Genomic DNA, 17249 nt, shown 5'->3' on the forward strand with positions numbered 1-17249 from the left:
TCTCGGGACATCTGGATGATATCTATTTACATTTGCAACACTTCAAATTCATTGCGAAATCTTGAATTTCTTGAAGCTTAGCCGAAAGGATTAAAGGCATTAAATCAGGTTACTCATCTCCATCATCACAGCCATTTTGATTTCTTCCTCCATCTTTTTCAGCGTCAAGCTTTTCTGAAGTGATGTTATTGTTTTTATCGTGGATGCGTTTTTTATGGATGCGTAGGATAGGCAACGCAGAGAATGTGGCGGATTCTCGGTGAGATTGTAGAAGGATTAGTTCACGTCCATTCACCCATAGAAGGATTAGTTCACGTTCATTCACCCATAGAAGGATTAGTTCACGTTCTTTCACATGATTTCTTCTTCTCTGTTGCGCATTGTTTGAACCACTTTGTGTTGCGCTCTCTTGACTAACCCAATTAACCTCTTAAATTGGCTACCTCACTTTGGGGCCAGATTTAGGTTGAAGTGCCAATGAATTTGATTTTCAGCCAAGAAATGATTTAATTTTTCATGTGCCAACTTCAACTATTTCGCTGCAGCCTCGAAAGTTTTTGCTTTGTTAGAATACACCTTCTTTGGTCTTTCTCTCTCGGCAAGTAACTTCTTGAAGCTTTGAAAAAATTCTTGAGTTTCCACCTTATCTAGTCTTTGTCTTTTTTCCAGGCCCAATCCAGGATATCTGAATATTCACCAGTAGGCATTCCCAGCAGCTGTCTAGCAAACGTTAGCTCTCCAGTCCTGGAAGCTAATTCCTCATCTAAATGTGGCTAGCTAGAATGCCCTCAGTTGACTGTTGATTCATTTTCATCGCTTCTCTAATCGTTACTCTGCTACTGATGATGTCATCAACATAGATTAACTACCGAAGCTCTGCGACTAAGTTTTGTGCACGATTTTCCCATGATAGCAAATGCTCTTCAATAACACCATCGAGCAAGAAAGGTGAGGAGCAAGACGAAACAAGATCATATTAAATCTTGATATTTCCATTTCCGAATGCTCATTTGCTGCCTAGTGCACCCTAGGAGCATCCCTCTCTTCTTGTTTGACATGCACTTATAGAAAAGCCAGTTTTATATCTCCTGTCAACAACACTGGGTGAGACCGCATTCGCACAAGAACATTTCAAAGTCGGTTTTAGAGTGGAGGTTCTCCCTGATTCTTGTAGATAAATGGCGCTAGTTTTGCCTTTATATGAGGAATTATATCCTACGCAATTGAATTCATATACCACCATTGATTTAATTGAATCAGGGATTGGGTCTTTGAGCGAGAAGAAGTTTTTGAATTTAAATAATGTGAAAATTAATCGAGTATCAATATCTGTACAGAAACGTTTAATAATGCTCGTAGGTCTGCGCTGTGTGTGTCGTGAGTAATGTCCGATGTAGGCTAGTTTAAAAACTCGAGTTGTTCTTTTGGAATTCTCGTTTGCGTTAGTCGTGGTCATCGTATCAGGAGTTTCAGTGTCCAGTTTGAGGTTATTGCTCTTTTTGTTGTCTATAAATCGTTTGACGGTTCTGGTTAATAAATTGCTGTGGGAATGAGTTTCGTAAAAGAATGGATGTGATATTTTTTATGTCTCGTTGGAAGCCATTGTTCGTATTGTCAGGGGCTTGGAAAGCCAATGGAGTGTGGGTGTCCGAACACCCACAATTTTTGTATTATGGGTGTACCTTAAAGGAAGGACAACCAAAATTTTGCTTCTCGCTTAACATTTATGATAAGTATACCAAATTTTCAAATTATTGATCGGGCACCTGGAACAAGGGAAATTTTAAATGGTTTGAACATTTACGAAATGACGGAAATATGCAAGTCATTTGTATGTAATGAAAGACAACAAAATGTTTTGGTAGGATTTTTGTAACGTTTCCTCGAAAAAGCAGAACAACTGATTGAAAATAAGTAACGTGAAGCAATTTTATTGCTATTCAAAGTTTCTTGCGTTTTGACATGACGAATAAGGAACACCCCAAGTCTTAAACGCTTCCAGAGCCTCTGCGTAGTGTTAAGTTTATATGCTCTCTCAATGAGTGTGCGTATAAGTCTGGTTTTGTATGACAGTGGTGTTCGACTAAAATAGCTCATCAGAAGTCTATGTGATATGTAGACGTTGTACAGGTCTCATTGGATTTTGTAAATTAAAAGTCAAAAACTGGCAGTTGATCTTGTTGTTCATATTCAGTTTCAAATGAAAATCTGATGTTTGTTCACTGGGTGTTGATATAATTATAAAATTTCATGATCTCAGTTTTGTTGGTAAAAACAAAAATAGTTAACCATTGTTATAGCTTTATGACGTCAACAAGTGCAGCCTGGAATTGAATTAGGTTCTCTCGCCCCCAATGCGAGAATCACACCACTAGATCAGCGGGCCACCTTCATACAAATGTAGTAAATCACACCACTGAGGTTATGAACTTTTGTAATTACATAAATAGATAATTATAATTATATTACATTTTATAATTACAATTTTTTTAATTTTTTGCACGCAAAAATTAGACTTTCGTTCGAGACTCGACTTTAAGATCAACTGTACTAAAAACTAAGATACTTAAGTACAATTCACCACTTCACCAATAAAAAGCATATGTACAATTTCAGCATGTCACGTGGTACAAATTGTAAACATTGCGTACATTGGAATAGCTTTATTATATATTCTTATACTGCGTTGACTATTTTTGTTTGAAACTTTTGTACCAATTTACACTAGCTACTACGCCGTTTGCCGTCACAAAGCTAACGCAGTGATTTTCATGTCACGTCAAGATCATTCAATACGAATCACTACAAACTACTCATATATTTTACGGAATCATTAATATTTATCATCGATTTGAAAAATATAGCTGTCTTTTCAGCGCATGAATTTATCTCCACGATGACACACACAACTATCCAACGCAAACATTTCTAGAGCACTTTGGCGGTGAGAAATGATGAAAGTATACTCAATCACTATTTTCATTCTTTTTTATCATGTTTGATTAGCGAGAATCGTTGTTACTTACACATAAAACATCACATTTTAGCCATCCTATCGGACTACTGATTCAGTATTCACATTTTCTACAGTCGATTTTATTGACTATAGAAGCTACACATATTACTAACCGTACCATGCACTGTTATTTATAAAACATTTAAAAACATATTTGCATCAAAAAACTGCTAAAAAACACATAAATGGTCAAAATTTTTCAAGTCAAAACGGTCAATGCCGTATAAGAATATATGATAAAGCCGTTACAAAGTACGCAATGCAAACAGTTTGTACCACGTGACAAGCCAAAACCACACGTGATTCGTATTGGTGAAGTGGTGGAATGCCTGCAAGTGGCCCGATGGTCTAGTGGTATGATTCTCGCTTAGGGTGCGAGAGGTCCCGGGTTCAATTCCCGGGTGGGCCCGTTGATGTCGTAAAACAAATACATACGTTGACTATGACAAAACTAGTTCATGAAATTTTATAATTACTTCAACACAAGACGGACATTTTACTAACAAAATCCTATGACTCCTGTATATCGTCTACATATCACAAACCAACATGCGGATGGTCAACCCTCAAACCTCCATAAAATGATGATTATACAATATGCTTCTTCAATTTTTTTTCGAGTCCCGCTCAATTTTATTGGACAAAATATTTCGGAACTTTCCGAAAATATTTTTTCAGTACAGACCTCATTGATGTTATCGCAAAAGCAAGATTACCCAGAAAGTATCTTGCGCAATATGGTCAAGTTGCTACGAAACAAGTAGTAAGGTACATGGAAAGTAAATTTAACAGATTATGAACTTTGTTTTGAGAAAACAAATGGTGACATTGGTCTTGTTGCCAGAGGTGATGCCAGTTGAGCATAACCTTTGGATGAAAGGCAAAATACATATGTCTTCTCATTTTGTCTCTCTGGGACACATCTCAAAGAAAGCCATTAAACAACCAAAAATTGAGTTACATTTCTTTCATGTGAGGCAGAGGAGATAAGCTTAGCAGCAACAGCGCAAGAAATATTTTACATAATGCAACTTCTAACAATTTTGAGTGGAAAATTATATAATTCACTCACAATTCACTTGCGTTGGTCGTTGTCGACGTATCAGAAGTTTGCGATGAAACAAAAGATACGTCTTTTTTGTCGCTATCAAAAACATTTGCGTGAGATGCAAGGTCGTCGAAGAAAGTAAAAGAATCTTTAAGTTGAGGTCATCTTGTATGAGTTGTGTTAGTGGGGAACTAAGATACTTAATTAAATATCAGTATCAATTTATTTATGTAGACCGCTGGTCTAGTAATATGATTCAGGTGGGCCCGTTGATGACATATAATAATTACAACGTCATTAGCCCATAATTACGACGATATGTTTTGTGTTTTTACTTATTAAAGAAACTGAGGCCATGAAATTTTATAATTACATCAACACACAGCACGCAAGCATTACATTTTCATTCGAAACTTAAAAACAAGATCAACTGCATAATATATTTGACAATTTACAACCAAAATCCCATGACACGTGTACAACGCCTACATATCACAAACCAACATACACAGACTTATGATGAACTATTAGTTTTACACCACTTTCATACAAAGCCAGACTTATACGCACACTTATCAACACAGCATACAAACTTAACAATACAAACAATGGCTTTCCAAGAGACAAAAAAACCACATCATATCCATTCTTTTACGATACTCCTTCCCACTAAACTTTATAAACGAACCGTAAAACAATATCTCAACAACAAAAATAACAATAAACTCAAACTGGACGCTGAAACACCTGATAAGACGACCACCACCAACGCAAACGAGAATTCAAAAATAACAACTCAGGTTTTTAAACTACCATACATCGGACATTACTCACGACACACACAACGCAGACTTACGAACGTTATGAAACGTTTCTGTACAGATATTGACACTGGACTAATTTTCACATGATTTAAAATCAAAAATTTCTTCTCATTTAAAGATTCCTGATTAATTAAATCCAAAGGTAGTATATGAATTTAATTGCGTGTGATGTTATTTATCAATGTATGTCGGTTTGTATTATGCAGACTTTGTACAGGTGTCATGAGATTTTGGATGTAAAATGTCAAATATATGCAGTTGATCTTGTTCTTCAATTTCAAATGAAAATCTAATTTTTGAGTCCTGTTTGTTAATGTAATTATAAAATTTCATAGCCTCGGTATAAAAATACAAAAAATATCGTCAACGTGTTTCCTGTAAAATTGTGGTTTAGTTTTGTTGTAACTGTTTATCCAGTTTCGATCATGTCATATACCCATGAATATGTTAGAAAATATGGGGGGGCTAAGGGAAAATCCATAGCAACACCGTCTGTCTGGTCAAAAAATTTCCCATCAAACATAAAATGCGTCTGTGCTTTCGTTATGAAAAACAGTTGTGTGAGGTCCGTCATGTTTATAGTGAGCCTGGGGTTGTGAGTGAATATTGCGTCAATTGATATTTTAATGGTTTCAGTCAGTGTTATGTTAGTGAATAAGCTTTCAATGTCGTGGGAGAAGAAAAATTTGTGACAACAGGTGTTTGAGTTGAAAGATGCAAGTCGTCGAGGAAAGTGGAAGAATTTTTAGTGGAGTGGTAATCCGGTATGAGTGGTGTTAGTAGGGGACTAAGATATTTACTTGATACTGTGCGAGCATATGGCCCGCTGGTCTAGTGGTATGATTCTCGCTTCGGGTGCGAGAGATCCCGGGTTCAATTCCCGGGTGGGCTCAAAGATGTCATTAAGCAATTACAACAACACTAATCTACTATTGATTGCATATAACTATGGGTGCTATTTTTTGTGTTCCTACTAACGAAACTGAGGCCATGAAATTTTATAATTACATCAACACACAGCACGCAAGCATTAGATTTTCATTTGAAACTGAACAACAAGATCAACTGCCTATATTTGACATTTTACAAAATCCCATGACACCTGTACAACACCTACATATCACAAACCAATATACACACTTTCATACAAAGCCAGAATTAGAAACACCTTCATTAACAGAACATACAAACTTAACAATACGAACAATGGCTTTCAACGAGACCTAAAAAACAGCACATCTATTCTTTTACGAAACTCCTTCCCACTACAATTTATTAACAGAACCATAAAACGATATCTTGACAGCAAAAATAGTAATAAAAATATCTCAAAATGGACACGATTCGACGACCACGACCAACGCAAACGAAAATTAAAAAAAAACTCAATACTATAAGTTACTATACATCGAAATATACAAATACTACAATAATAGACAAATACCGGACAACTATATACCAGTGTCTTTTGATGTGAAATCACCGTTCACCAGTTTTCCACTTAATCTGGCACTTATTTGTACAAAAACCTTCATTACGAACACCACGGACGTACTGCCATTACCGACGGAAGACATTATGGAGCTGCTGGAGTTCTGCCTCACATCGACTTACTTCCAGTACTAAGGTACTTACTACAAACAATTACATGGGACAGCAATGGGCTCACCCTTTTCTGTTGTAGTTGCTGAAATTGTAATGCAATCTATAGAGGAACGGGGCGCTCACGACTTACAAACATGCATTACCTTTTTGGTTTCGCTACGTAGATGACACAATCACAGCACTACATGCAGACGAGATTGATGACTTTCACACTCACATCAAGAAACAGAACAGCCACATACAATTTACCAAAGATGTCGAAGAAAACGGAACTCTTCCTTTTCTCGGCTGTTTGGTAAAACATGACAATCAAAAACTACCAACAACAGTTTATCGCAAACCCCACTGAACAGATTACAGCAATTACCGGCACCTTAAAACGACTTATTCACAATACAAACAAACGATTAACTAAAAACATTACACATCACACTAATTCACAATGACAATGCACAATTGACACCCACCAATTACAACTAAAAACATCACACCTAAATCACACATCACAACTAAAAATAAAAATATTTCACTTTACACTAATTCACAATGACAATACACATTTCCTGTACACACAATACAATGACATAAGTACCAGATAACAAATACGGCTAACCTAACTTTTACTCCTCATTTGACTCTGAAGATGACTACCGCTTAAAAAGTCTGTCGACAACTACAAAAACAGTCCTTCTCAGGTCTATACCAACCTGACGATCTACATTTACAAACATGTAACGATACTCCCGGGTTCAAACCATTTACTTTGTCGTTGTAATTGTTTAGCCAGTTTCGTTGAAAAAAATGACCTAATAAAAATGTTAACAAGTATGGGTGCTAAGAAGAATTCTTCCCAACATTTTCCATTTGGTTTTAAAATTTCTCATTAAATGAAAAATACGTCTGTACTGTTGCTATGAAAAAGAGTTGCGTGTCGTCCGTCTTGTTTATAGGGAGCACTGGGCTGTGAGTGAATATTGTATCAATTACTAGATTGATGGTTTCTGTCAGTGGTATGTTTGTGAATAGGTATTCAATAGGAAATAAAGAGTTTGTGACAATTGTTGGATGAGTTAAAACATGCGAATTCATCAAAGAAAGGGGAAAGAATCTATAGTGGAGTAGACATCTGGTATAAGTGATGTTAGTAAGGAACTAAGAGATTATATATTATATAATATGGAAGCGTCACTTCCTACTAAATGGCACGCTTTCATTGGCTCAGAAACATTTTTGCCGGTCCAAAACAAGTAATTTTACAGTTAAATGCATTCAAATTTCGTAATGCAAACAGCAAAACGCAAAATAAGCAAAACAAAACACCTTTTGGAAACAGTTCAACTATACAGGCGATACAATTTAAAGCGTCTTATTTTTATGAACTAAAACTAGAAAAGTGAAAGCCAACCGGCAAAAAAAAGCAAGGACTAGAAAGAAAGCAATCTTTGTTTCAGGTCAAATAATGCCATATTATAAACCTTATAACAACCTTGCTTCCCCGGTCTTTACTGAAACATCGGACCTAAAAAACTGTACAAAAAGCTTTGGTTGCATATTTCTCCGTTAAGACCTCAAGCTTATTGTGAAGAGCTTAGTACGAAAGCACGCATGTGGCCCGCTGGTCTAGTGGTATGATTTTCGCTTAGTTTGCAAGAGGTCCCGGGTTCAATTCCCGGGCCGGCCCGACGATATCGTAACACCATAACAACGACACTAACCCACTGTTTTACCGTAGATACCTTAAAGATGTTTTTTGTGTCTTTACTCACGAAACCGTTCCTTTCGCACTACACTTAATTAGCAGAAACGTAAAACTACATCTCGCCAACAAATATAATAATAACCTCAAACTGCAATTAAAACTCCTGATGCGACGACCACGACCGATGCAAACGGAAATTCCAAAATAACAGCTCAATACTTAAAACTACCATACATCGGACATTACACACGACACACACAGGGTGGACTTACGAACATTATCAAACGCTTCCGTACAGATAATGTTCACATCACTTAAAATCAAAAACTTCTTCTCATTGAAAAACCCAATCACTGATTCAATTAAATCCATGGTGGTACACGAGTTCAACTGAGCGTCATGCAATTCCATATAACTTGGCGAAACTTCGAGCCATTTATCCACCAGAATTAGAAAACAAACAACATCAGACAAAAACTCTCATACATTCGAAAACACGTTTGGAAAATAATAGTAAAGATCATGTGTAGCTACTGCAAAATAAGAATCATTGTATAGAATTTCAAAGGGTTCTGAAGCTGTAGATGACTCTGACGATGATGTTTGCAACCACCAAAACGCAGTTATGAGCAGTTTTTATCAGGAAGATAGTACACTTATATTGCCAACTCTCTGGCCAACACTTTGATGGTGAGAAATGATGAAAATATACTCGATCACCATTTTCATTCTATTTTAATATGTTTCAATAGCGAGAATCTTTATAACTAACACAAAAACACATAACGTTTTAGCCATCCTTTAGGACTACTAATTCAGTATTCACAATTTCTGCCGTCGCTTTTTATTGACTGCAGAAGCTACACATATTACTAACCGAACCGTGCACTGGTATTTATAAAACATTTGAAAACATATTTGCATTAAAAAACTACCAAAAAAACGCATTAATAGTCAACGTTTTTTAAGTCACAACAGGCAATGACGTATAAGAATATATGATAAAGCCGTTACAAAGTACGCAATGTTCACAGTTTGTACCACGTGACAAGCCAAAAACTACATGTGCTTCCTATTGGTGAAGTGGTAAATTGTATGAATGTGGCCCGCTGTTCTAGTGGTATGATTCTCGTTGGGCCCGTTGATGTCATAAAACAATCACATACGTTGACGATGACGAAACTAGTTCATGAAATTTTATAATTACTTCAACACACAGCACGCAGACATTAGATTTTCATTCGAAGCCGGACATTAAGACCAGCTGCCATTTCTTTACATTTCACTAACAAAATCCTATGACTCCTGTACATCGTCTACATATCACAAACCAGCATTCACAGGACTTATGATAAAATAATAAAGGATGGTCAACACTCAAACCTCCATAAAACGATGATTATACATTATGGTTCTTCAGTGTTTTTTTTCGAATCTCGCTCAATTTTATAGGACAAACTGGTTCGGGACTTTGCGAATATTTTTTACTAGAGACCTCTTTACTAGACATTAATGTTATCGCATAAGCAAAATTACCCAGAAGGTATTTTGTGCAATATGGTCAAGTTGATACAAAACAAGTAGTAAGGTACATGGAAAGTAAATTTAACGGATTATGAACTTTATCTTGGGAAAATAAATGGTGACGTTGGTATTGTTGCCTAAGGTGATGCCAATTGGGCATAACCTTTGGATGAAAGGCAAAATAGGTACATTTTCTCTTTTTGTATCTCTGGGAGACATCTCATAGAAATCCATTCAACAACCAAGAGTTGAGTTGCATTTCTTTCATGTGAGGCAGAGGAGATAAGCTTAGCAGCAATAGCGCAAGAAATATTTTATTTAATGAACTTCAAACAGCTTTGAGTGGAAATTTATATAATTCACTCGCGTTTGACTTGCGTTGATCGTTGTCGACGTATCAGGAGTTTGCGATGAAACAAAAGATACGTCTTTGTTGTCGCTATCAAAAACAGTTCCGCCAGGTCCGTCCTATTTATAGGGAGCATGGGGTTGAAAGGGGTTGATGGTTTCAGTCAGTGCGTGGTTTATGAGTGAATAGGCTTTCAACGTCGTAGGAGATGAAGAATATGTGACAAGATGTGGTTGAGTTGAAAGATGCAAGGTCGTCGAGGAAAGTGAAAGAATATTTAATGGGTAGGTCATCTTGTATGAGTTGCGTTAGCTGGGCACTAGGATACTTAAATAATTTATACGATGTTAACATTACATGCTTTTGGCCCGCTGGTCTAGTTGTATGGTTTTGTGATATGTTGGTGTGCGAGAGGTCTCTGGTTCAAGTCCCGGGTGGGCCCGTTGATGAAAATTAACAACTTAACTTTGAAGTTTACGACACTGAAGTCATACAATTTCATAATTACATAAATACATAATTATAATTACATTGTATTATATAATTAAATATTTTATAATTGTTTGCCCGCAAACATTAGATTTTCGTTCGAGACTCGACTTTAAGATCAACTGTACTAAAAACTAAGATACTTAAGTACAATCCACCACTTCGCCAATAAAAAGCACAAGTAATATTTTAGCATGTCACGTGGTACAAATTGTAAACATTGCGTACATTGGAATAGCTCTATTATATATTCTTATACGGCGATGACTATTTTTGTTTGAAACTTTTGTACCAATTTACACTAGCTACTACGCCGTTTGCCGTCACAAAGCTAACGCAGTGATTTTCGTGTCACGTCAAGATCATTCATTAAGAGTCACTACAAACTACTCATATGTTTTACGGAATCACTATTATGTATAACAGATTTGAAAATTATAGCTGTCTTTTCAGCACATGAATTTATCTCCACGATGATACGCAGACACAACGATCCAACGCAAACATTTCTCTGGCCAACGCTTTGGTGGTGAGAAATGATGAAAATATACTCGATCACCATTTTCATACTATTTTAATATGTTTCAATAGCGAGAATCTTTGTAACTAACACAACAAACACATAACGTTTTAGCCATCCTTTAGGACTACTAATTCAGTATTCACAATTTCTGCCGTCGCTTTTTATTGACTGCAGAAGCTACACATATTACTAACCGAACCGTGCACTGGTATTTATAAAACATTTGAAAACATATTTGCATTAAAAAAACTACCAAAAAAAGTATTAATAGTCAACGTTTTTTAAGTCACAACAGGCAATGCCGTATAGGAATATATGATAAAGCCGTTACAAAGTACGCAATGTTCACAGTTTGTACCACGTGACAAGCCAAAAACTACACGTGCTTCCTGTTGGTGAAGTGGCAATTTGTATGCATGTGGCCCGCTGGTCTAGTGGTATGATTCTCGCTTAGGGTGCGAGAGGTCCCGGCTCAATTCCCGGGTGGGCCCGTTGATGTCATGAAATAATCACATACGTTGGCGATAACGAAACTGAGGTCATGAAATTTTATACTTCAAAACTCAGCATGCAGACATTAGATTTTCATTCAAATGCGGACATTAAGATCAGCTGCCATTTCTTTACATTTTTCTAACAAAATCCTGTGACATATGTACATCGTCTACATATCACTAACCAACATTCACAGGACTTCTGATAAAATAATAAAGGATGATTTCTTTCATGTGAAGCAGAGGAGATAAGCTTAGCAGCAACAGCGCAAGAAATATTATATAATTCACTCACGTTTGACTTGCGTTGGTCGTTGTCGACGCATGAGGAGCTTGCCACGACACAAAAGATACGTCTTTGTTCTTGCTATCAAAAACAGTTGCGTGAGGTCCGTCTTATTTATAGGGAGCATGGGGTTGAAAGGGGTTGATGGTTTCAGTCAGTGCGTAGTTTGTGAGTGAATAGGCTTTCAAAGTCGTTGGAGATGAAGAATTTGTGACAAGATGTGGTTGAGTTGAAAGATGCAAGGTCGTCGAGGAAAGCGAAAGAATATTTAATGGTAGGTCATATTGTATGAGTTGCGTTAGCTGGGCACTAAGATACTTAAATAATTTATACGATGTTAACATTACATGCTTTTGGCCCGCTGGTCTAGTTGTATGGTTTTGTGGTATGATGGCGTGCGAAAGATCTCTGGTTCAAGTCCGGGTGGGCCCGTTGATGACACATTAACAACTTAACGTTGAAGTTTACGATATTGAGGTCATAATTACATAAATACGTAATTGTAATTAAATTGTATTATATAATTAAAAATTTTATAATTTTTTGCACGCAAACATTAGACTTTCGTTCGAGACTCGATTTTAAGATCAACTGTACTAAAAACTAAGATTCGTAAGTACATTCCACCATTACACCAATAAAACCATATGTAATATTTTAGCATGTCACGTGGTACAAATTATAAACATTGCGTACATTGGAATAGCTCTATTATATATTCTTATACTGCGTTGACTATTTTTGTTTGAAACCTTTGTACCAATTTACACTAATTACTACGCCGTTTGCCGTCACAAAGCTAACGCAGTGATTTTCATGTAACGTCAAGATCATTCAAAAGAGTCACTACAAACTACTCATATATTTTACGGAATCACTCTTATTTATCTCCGATTTAAAAAATATAGCTATCTTTTCAGCACATGAATTTATTCCCACGATGACGCGTACACACATCGATCCAACGCAAACATTTCTAGAGCGCTTTGACGGTGAGAAATGATGAAAATATACTCGATCACTATTTTCATTCTTTTTTATCATGTTTGATTAGCGAGAATTGTTGTTACTTACACAAAAAACATCACGTTTTAGCCATCCTTTCCGACTACTGATTCAGTATTCACAATTTCTCCAGTCGATTTTTATTGACTGCAGAAGCTACACATATTACTAATCGAACCGTGCACTGTTATTTATAAAACATTTGAAAACATATTTGCATCAAAGAACTACCAAAAAACACGTTAATCGTCAAAATTTTTTAAATGAAAACAGTCAAGCCGTATATGAATATATGATAAAAGAAATGACAAGTACGCAACGTTTACAGTTTGTACCACGTGACAAGCCAAAAACTACACGTGCTTCGTATTGGTGAAGTGGTGAATTGTATGCATGTGGCCCGCTGGTCTAGTGGTATGATTCTCGCTTAGGGTGCGAGAGGTCCCGGGTTCAATTCCCGGGTGGGTCCAATGATATCATAAAAAAATCGCATGTGTTGACGATGACGAAACTGAGGTCATGAAATTTTATAATTCCTTTAACACACAGGACGCAGACATTAGATTTTTATTCAAATCCGGACATTAAGATCAGCTGCCATCTCTTTACATTTTACTAACAAAATCCTATGACATCTGTACATCGTCTACATATCACAAACCAACATACACTGGACTTCTGATGAAATATTAAAGGATTGTCAACACTCAAATCGCCATAAAATGATGATTATACATTATGCTTCTTCAGTGTTTGTTTTCGAATCCCGCTCAATTTTATTCGACAAAATTGTTCGGGACCTTTTGAAAATATTTTTTGGCACAATCCTCTTTACCAGACATTAATGTTATCGCATAAACAAGATTACCCAGAAGGTATCTTGTGCAATATGGTCAAGTTAATACAAAAAAAGTAGTAAGGTACAAGGAAAGTAAATTTAACAGATTATGAACTTTGTTTTTGGGAAAATAAATGGTGACGTTGGTCTTGTTGCCTAAGGTGATGCCGATTGGGCACCCTCTTTTGATGAAAGGCAAAATATATACGTTTTCTCTTTTCTCTCTCTGGGACACATCTCATAGAAGTCAATGAAACAACTAAGTGTTGAATTGCATTTCTTTCATGTGAGGCAGAGGAGATAAGCTTAGCAATGACAGCGCAAGAAATATTTTATTTAATGCAACTTCTAACAACTTTGAGTGGAAAATTATATAATTCATTCTTATTTGACTTGTGTTGGTCGTTGTCGACGTATCCGGATTTTTCCATGAAACAAAAGATACGTCTTTATTATCGCTATCAAAAACAGTTGCGTGAGATGCAAAGTTGTTGAGGAATGTAAAAGAATCTTTAATTTGAGGTGATCTTGTGTAAGTTGTGTTAGTGGGGAACTAAGATACTTAATTACTTTAACAATCATTATCAGTACATGCATATGGCCCGCTGGTCTAATAGTATGATTTACGCTTAGTTTGCGAGAGTCTCGGGTGGTTTAATTACCGGGTGGGTCCGTTGATGACATATAGTAATTACAACGTCATTAGCCCATAATTACGACGATATGTTTTGTGTTTTTAATTACTAAAGAAATTGAGGCCATGAAATTTTTTAATTACATCAACACACAGCACGCAAAATTTTGATTCGCAACTAAACAACAATATCAACTGTCATTTCTTGATATTTTACTAATAAAATCCCATGACAACTGTACAATGTCTACATATCACAAAGCAACATTCGCAGGACTTCTGATGTTCTAGTTTTACACCACTTTCATACAAAACTGGATTTCCACACACTCGTTGACACAGCATACAAACTTAACAATACAAACAATGGCTTTCCACGAGACATAACAAAAACATCACATCCATTCTTTTACGATACTCCTTCCCACTAAACATTATTTACAGAACCGTAAAAAAAAACAACTAGACAGCAAAAATAACAATAACCTCAAACTAGACACAAAAACTCCTGATACGACGACCACCACCAACGCAAACGAGAATTCCAAAATAACCACTCGAGTTTTTAAACTAGCCTACATCGGACATTACCAACGACACACACAACGCAGACTTACGAACATTATAAAACGTTTCTGTACAGATTTTGACATTGGATTAATTTTCACATTATTTAAAATCAAAAATTTTTCTTATTTAAAGACCCGATCCCTGATTCAAATAAATCCAAAGGTAGTATATGAATTCAATTGCGTGTGATGTAATTCATCAATGTATGTTGGTTTGTAATACGCAGACTTTGTACAGGTGTCATGGGATTTTGGATGTAAAATGTCAAATATAGGCAGTTGATCTTGTTGTTCAGTTTCGAATGAAAATCTAATGTTTGAGTCCTGTTTGTTAATGGCCTCGGTAAAAATACAAAAAATATCGTCAATGTTTTTGCGGTAAAATAGTGGTTTAGTTTCGTTGTAATTGTTTACCCAGGTTCGTTCATGTCATGAGCACAGGAAAATGTTAGAAAATAGGGGGGGCTAAGGGGGAACCCATCGCAACACCGTCTGTCTGGTTAAATTGGTAGAAGCATTCGAAAACGTTATGCAATCTGCACAAGGCTCTTACACGTGGCCCGCTGGTCTAGTGGTATGATTCTCGCTTCGGGTGTGAGAGATCCCGGGTTCAATTCCCGGGTGGGCTCAATGGTGTCATTAAACAATTACAACAACATTAATCTACTATTGATCGCAGATAAAATGGTGCTATTTTTTGTGTTCTTACTAACGAAACTGAGGCCATGAAGTTTTATAATTACATCAACACATAGCACGCAAACATTACATTTTCATTTGACACTGAACAACAAGATCAACTGCATATTTTTGAAATTTTACAACCAAAATCCAATGACACCTGTACAACGCCTACATATCACAAACCAACATATACAGGCTTCTGATGAAACTGTTTTAGTTTTACACCACTTTCATACAAAGCCAGATTTATACACACATTTATTAACAGAGCATACAAACTTAATAATACGAACAATGGCTTTCAACGAGACATAAAAAACAGCATATCCATTCTTTCACGAATCTCCTTCTCACTACAATTTATGAACCGAACCATAAAACGATATCTTGACTGCAAAAATAGCAATAACCTCAAAATAGACACGATTCAACAACCACGCAAACGAAAATTCGAAATAAAAACTCAATACTATATACTACTATACATCGATCATTACTCACGACAAAACAGGACAGACCTACGAACATTATGAAACGCTTCTGTACAGATATTGACATTCGACTAATTTTCAAATCATTGAAAATCAAAAACTTATTCTCATTCAAAGACCTGATCCCATATTAATTTAAATATATGGTGCTATATGAATTCAATTGCGCGTGATATAATTCACTATATATTAAAGAAACTTTTGGCCATTTATCCACCAGAATCAGGAACATGTCACAAAAGACAAAAATTCTCATACATTAGAGAGCACGCTTACAAAATACTTGTAAACATTACGCGCAACTGCTGCAAAATAAGGATCATTGTGTAAAATTTTGACGGTTTCTGAAGCTCTATATGATTGTGACGATAAGTTCAAATGCAAATTGCAATGACTCTGATTCTGCTTATTCCCCGTCAGATGAGCATAGCTTGGAACAGGAGAACAGGTATTGACTAAAAGAATATAATCAAATTGCTACTTCGTTTATATAATTGAAAAATAGTAACTGTTTGACCTGTGATGATGTTGACTACGATTAGTTTATAATTCATTATAAATCATAATATTACCAGCAAACTTAAAATTAGAGTTGTATTAATATAAATGAAACGTTTTTTATCAGTAAGGAATGGAAAGCTGGAGAAATATTTTATGTGGTGTAAGAGAGAAATCTATTGTCCTTATGTAATGTGTGTCGAAAGTGTTCAAAACTTGCTGAGGCACATATTACTAAAATTTCTGGAAAACCCAACTCTGTTGTTCAAGAATGTCAACTAACAAAGAAAAAAAGTTTGGTAAAGTCAATTCAAAAAAGCGAAGACACAGTAAGAAACCTTGCTTTAAGTGCTGGAATCGTGTTTTCCAATTTTGACACTGCAAAGTCTTTGCGTTTCTCGCAACACATGATTTTGCAAAGTACATCATATGACACCTTTATGAAGCACAAATTGATGACATGCAAGAAGTGAAAGATAATAATTTGGTGAAGTCACTCAAGGAAAACAATCCAAGCAGGATTATTTCAGTGGTGCTGTGGGAGTGCAGATAGTCCTAGTATAGTACATATTCTGCTGTGAAATATTTTTTTGTTAAACATGACCCGATCATCATCTACAGTTTTTTTCAATAGTATTTGAAAATGGAATTTTCATTTTAGGCAATGTATTTC

The 17249-nt window shown here is 36.0% G+C and overlaps 5 non-coding genes across 5 annotated transcripts; all 5 read left to right on the forward strand.

Annotated features, from left to right (window-relative positions):
• Positions 1-3353: 3353 nt before the first annotated feature.
• On the forward strand, positions 3354-3425 carry Trnap-agg. The gene has a single exon. It is a non-coding gene; the product is annotated as a tRNA-Pro (tRNA).
• Positions 3426-5708: 2283 nt separating this feature from the next.
• On the forward strand, positions 5709-5781 carry Trnap-cgg. The gene has a single exon. It is a non-coding gene; the product is annotated as a tRNA-Pro (tRNA).
• A 5716-nt stretch (positions 5782-11497) lies between these two features.
• On the forward strand, positions 11498-11568 carry Trnap-agg. The gene has a single exon. It is a non-coding gene; the product is annotated as a tRNA-Pro (tRNA).
• Positions 11569-13259: 1691 nt separating this feature from the next.
• On the forward strand, positions 13260-13331 carry Trnap-agg. The gene has a single exon. It is a non-coding gene; the product is annotated as a tRNA-Pro (tRNA).
• A 2129-nt stretch (positions 13332-15460) lies between these two features.
• Positions 15461-15533, forward strand: Trnap-cgg. The gene has a single exon. It is a non-coding gene; the product is annotated as a tRNA-Pro (tRNA).
• The last annotated feature ends 1716 nt before the right edge of the window (positions 15534-17249 follow it).

The sequence above is a fragment of the Xenia sp. Carnegie-2017 genome, unplaced genomic scaffold (genome assembly GCF_021976095.1).
Source record: "Xenia sp. Carnegie-2017 unplaced genomic scaffold, XeniaSp_v1 HiC_scaffold_23, whole genome shotgun sequence".
NCBI classification, from domain to species: domain Eukaryota; kingdom Metazoa; phylum Cnidaria; class Anthozoa; order Malacalcyonacea; family Xeniidae; genus Xenia; species Xenia sp. Carnegie-2017.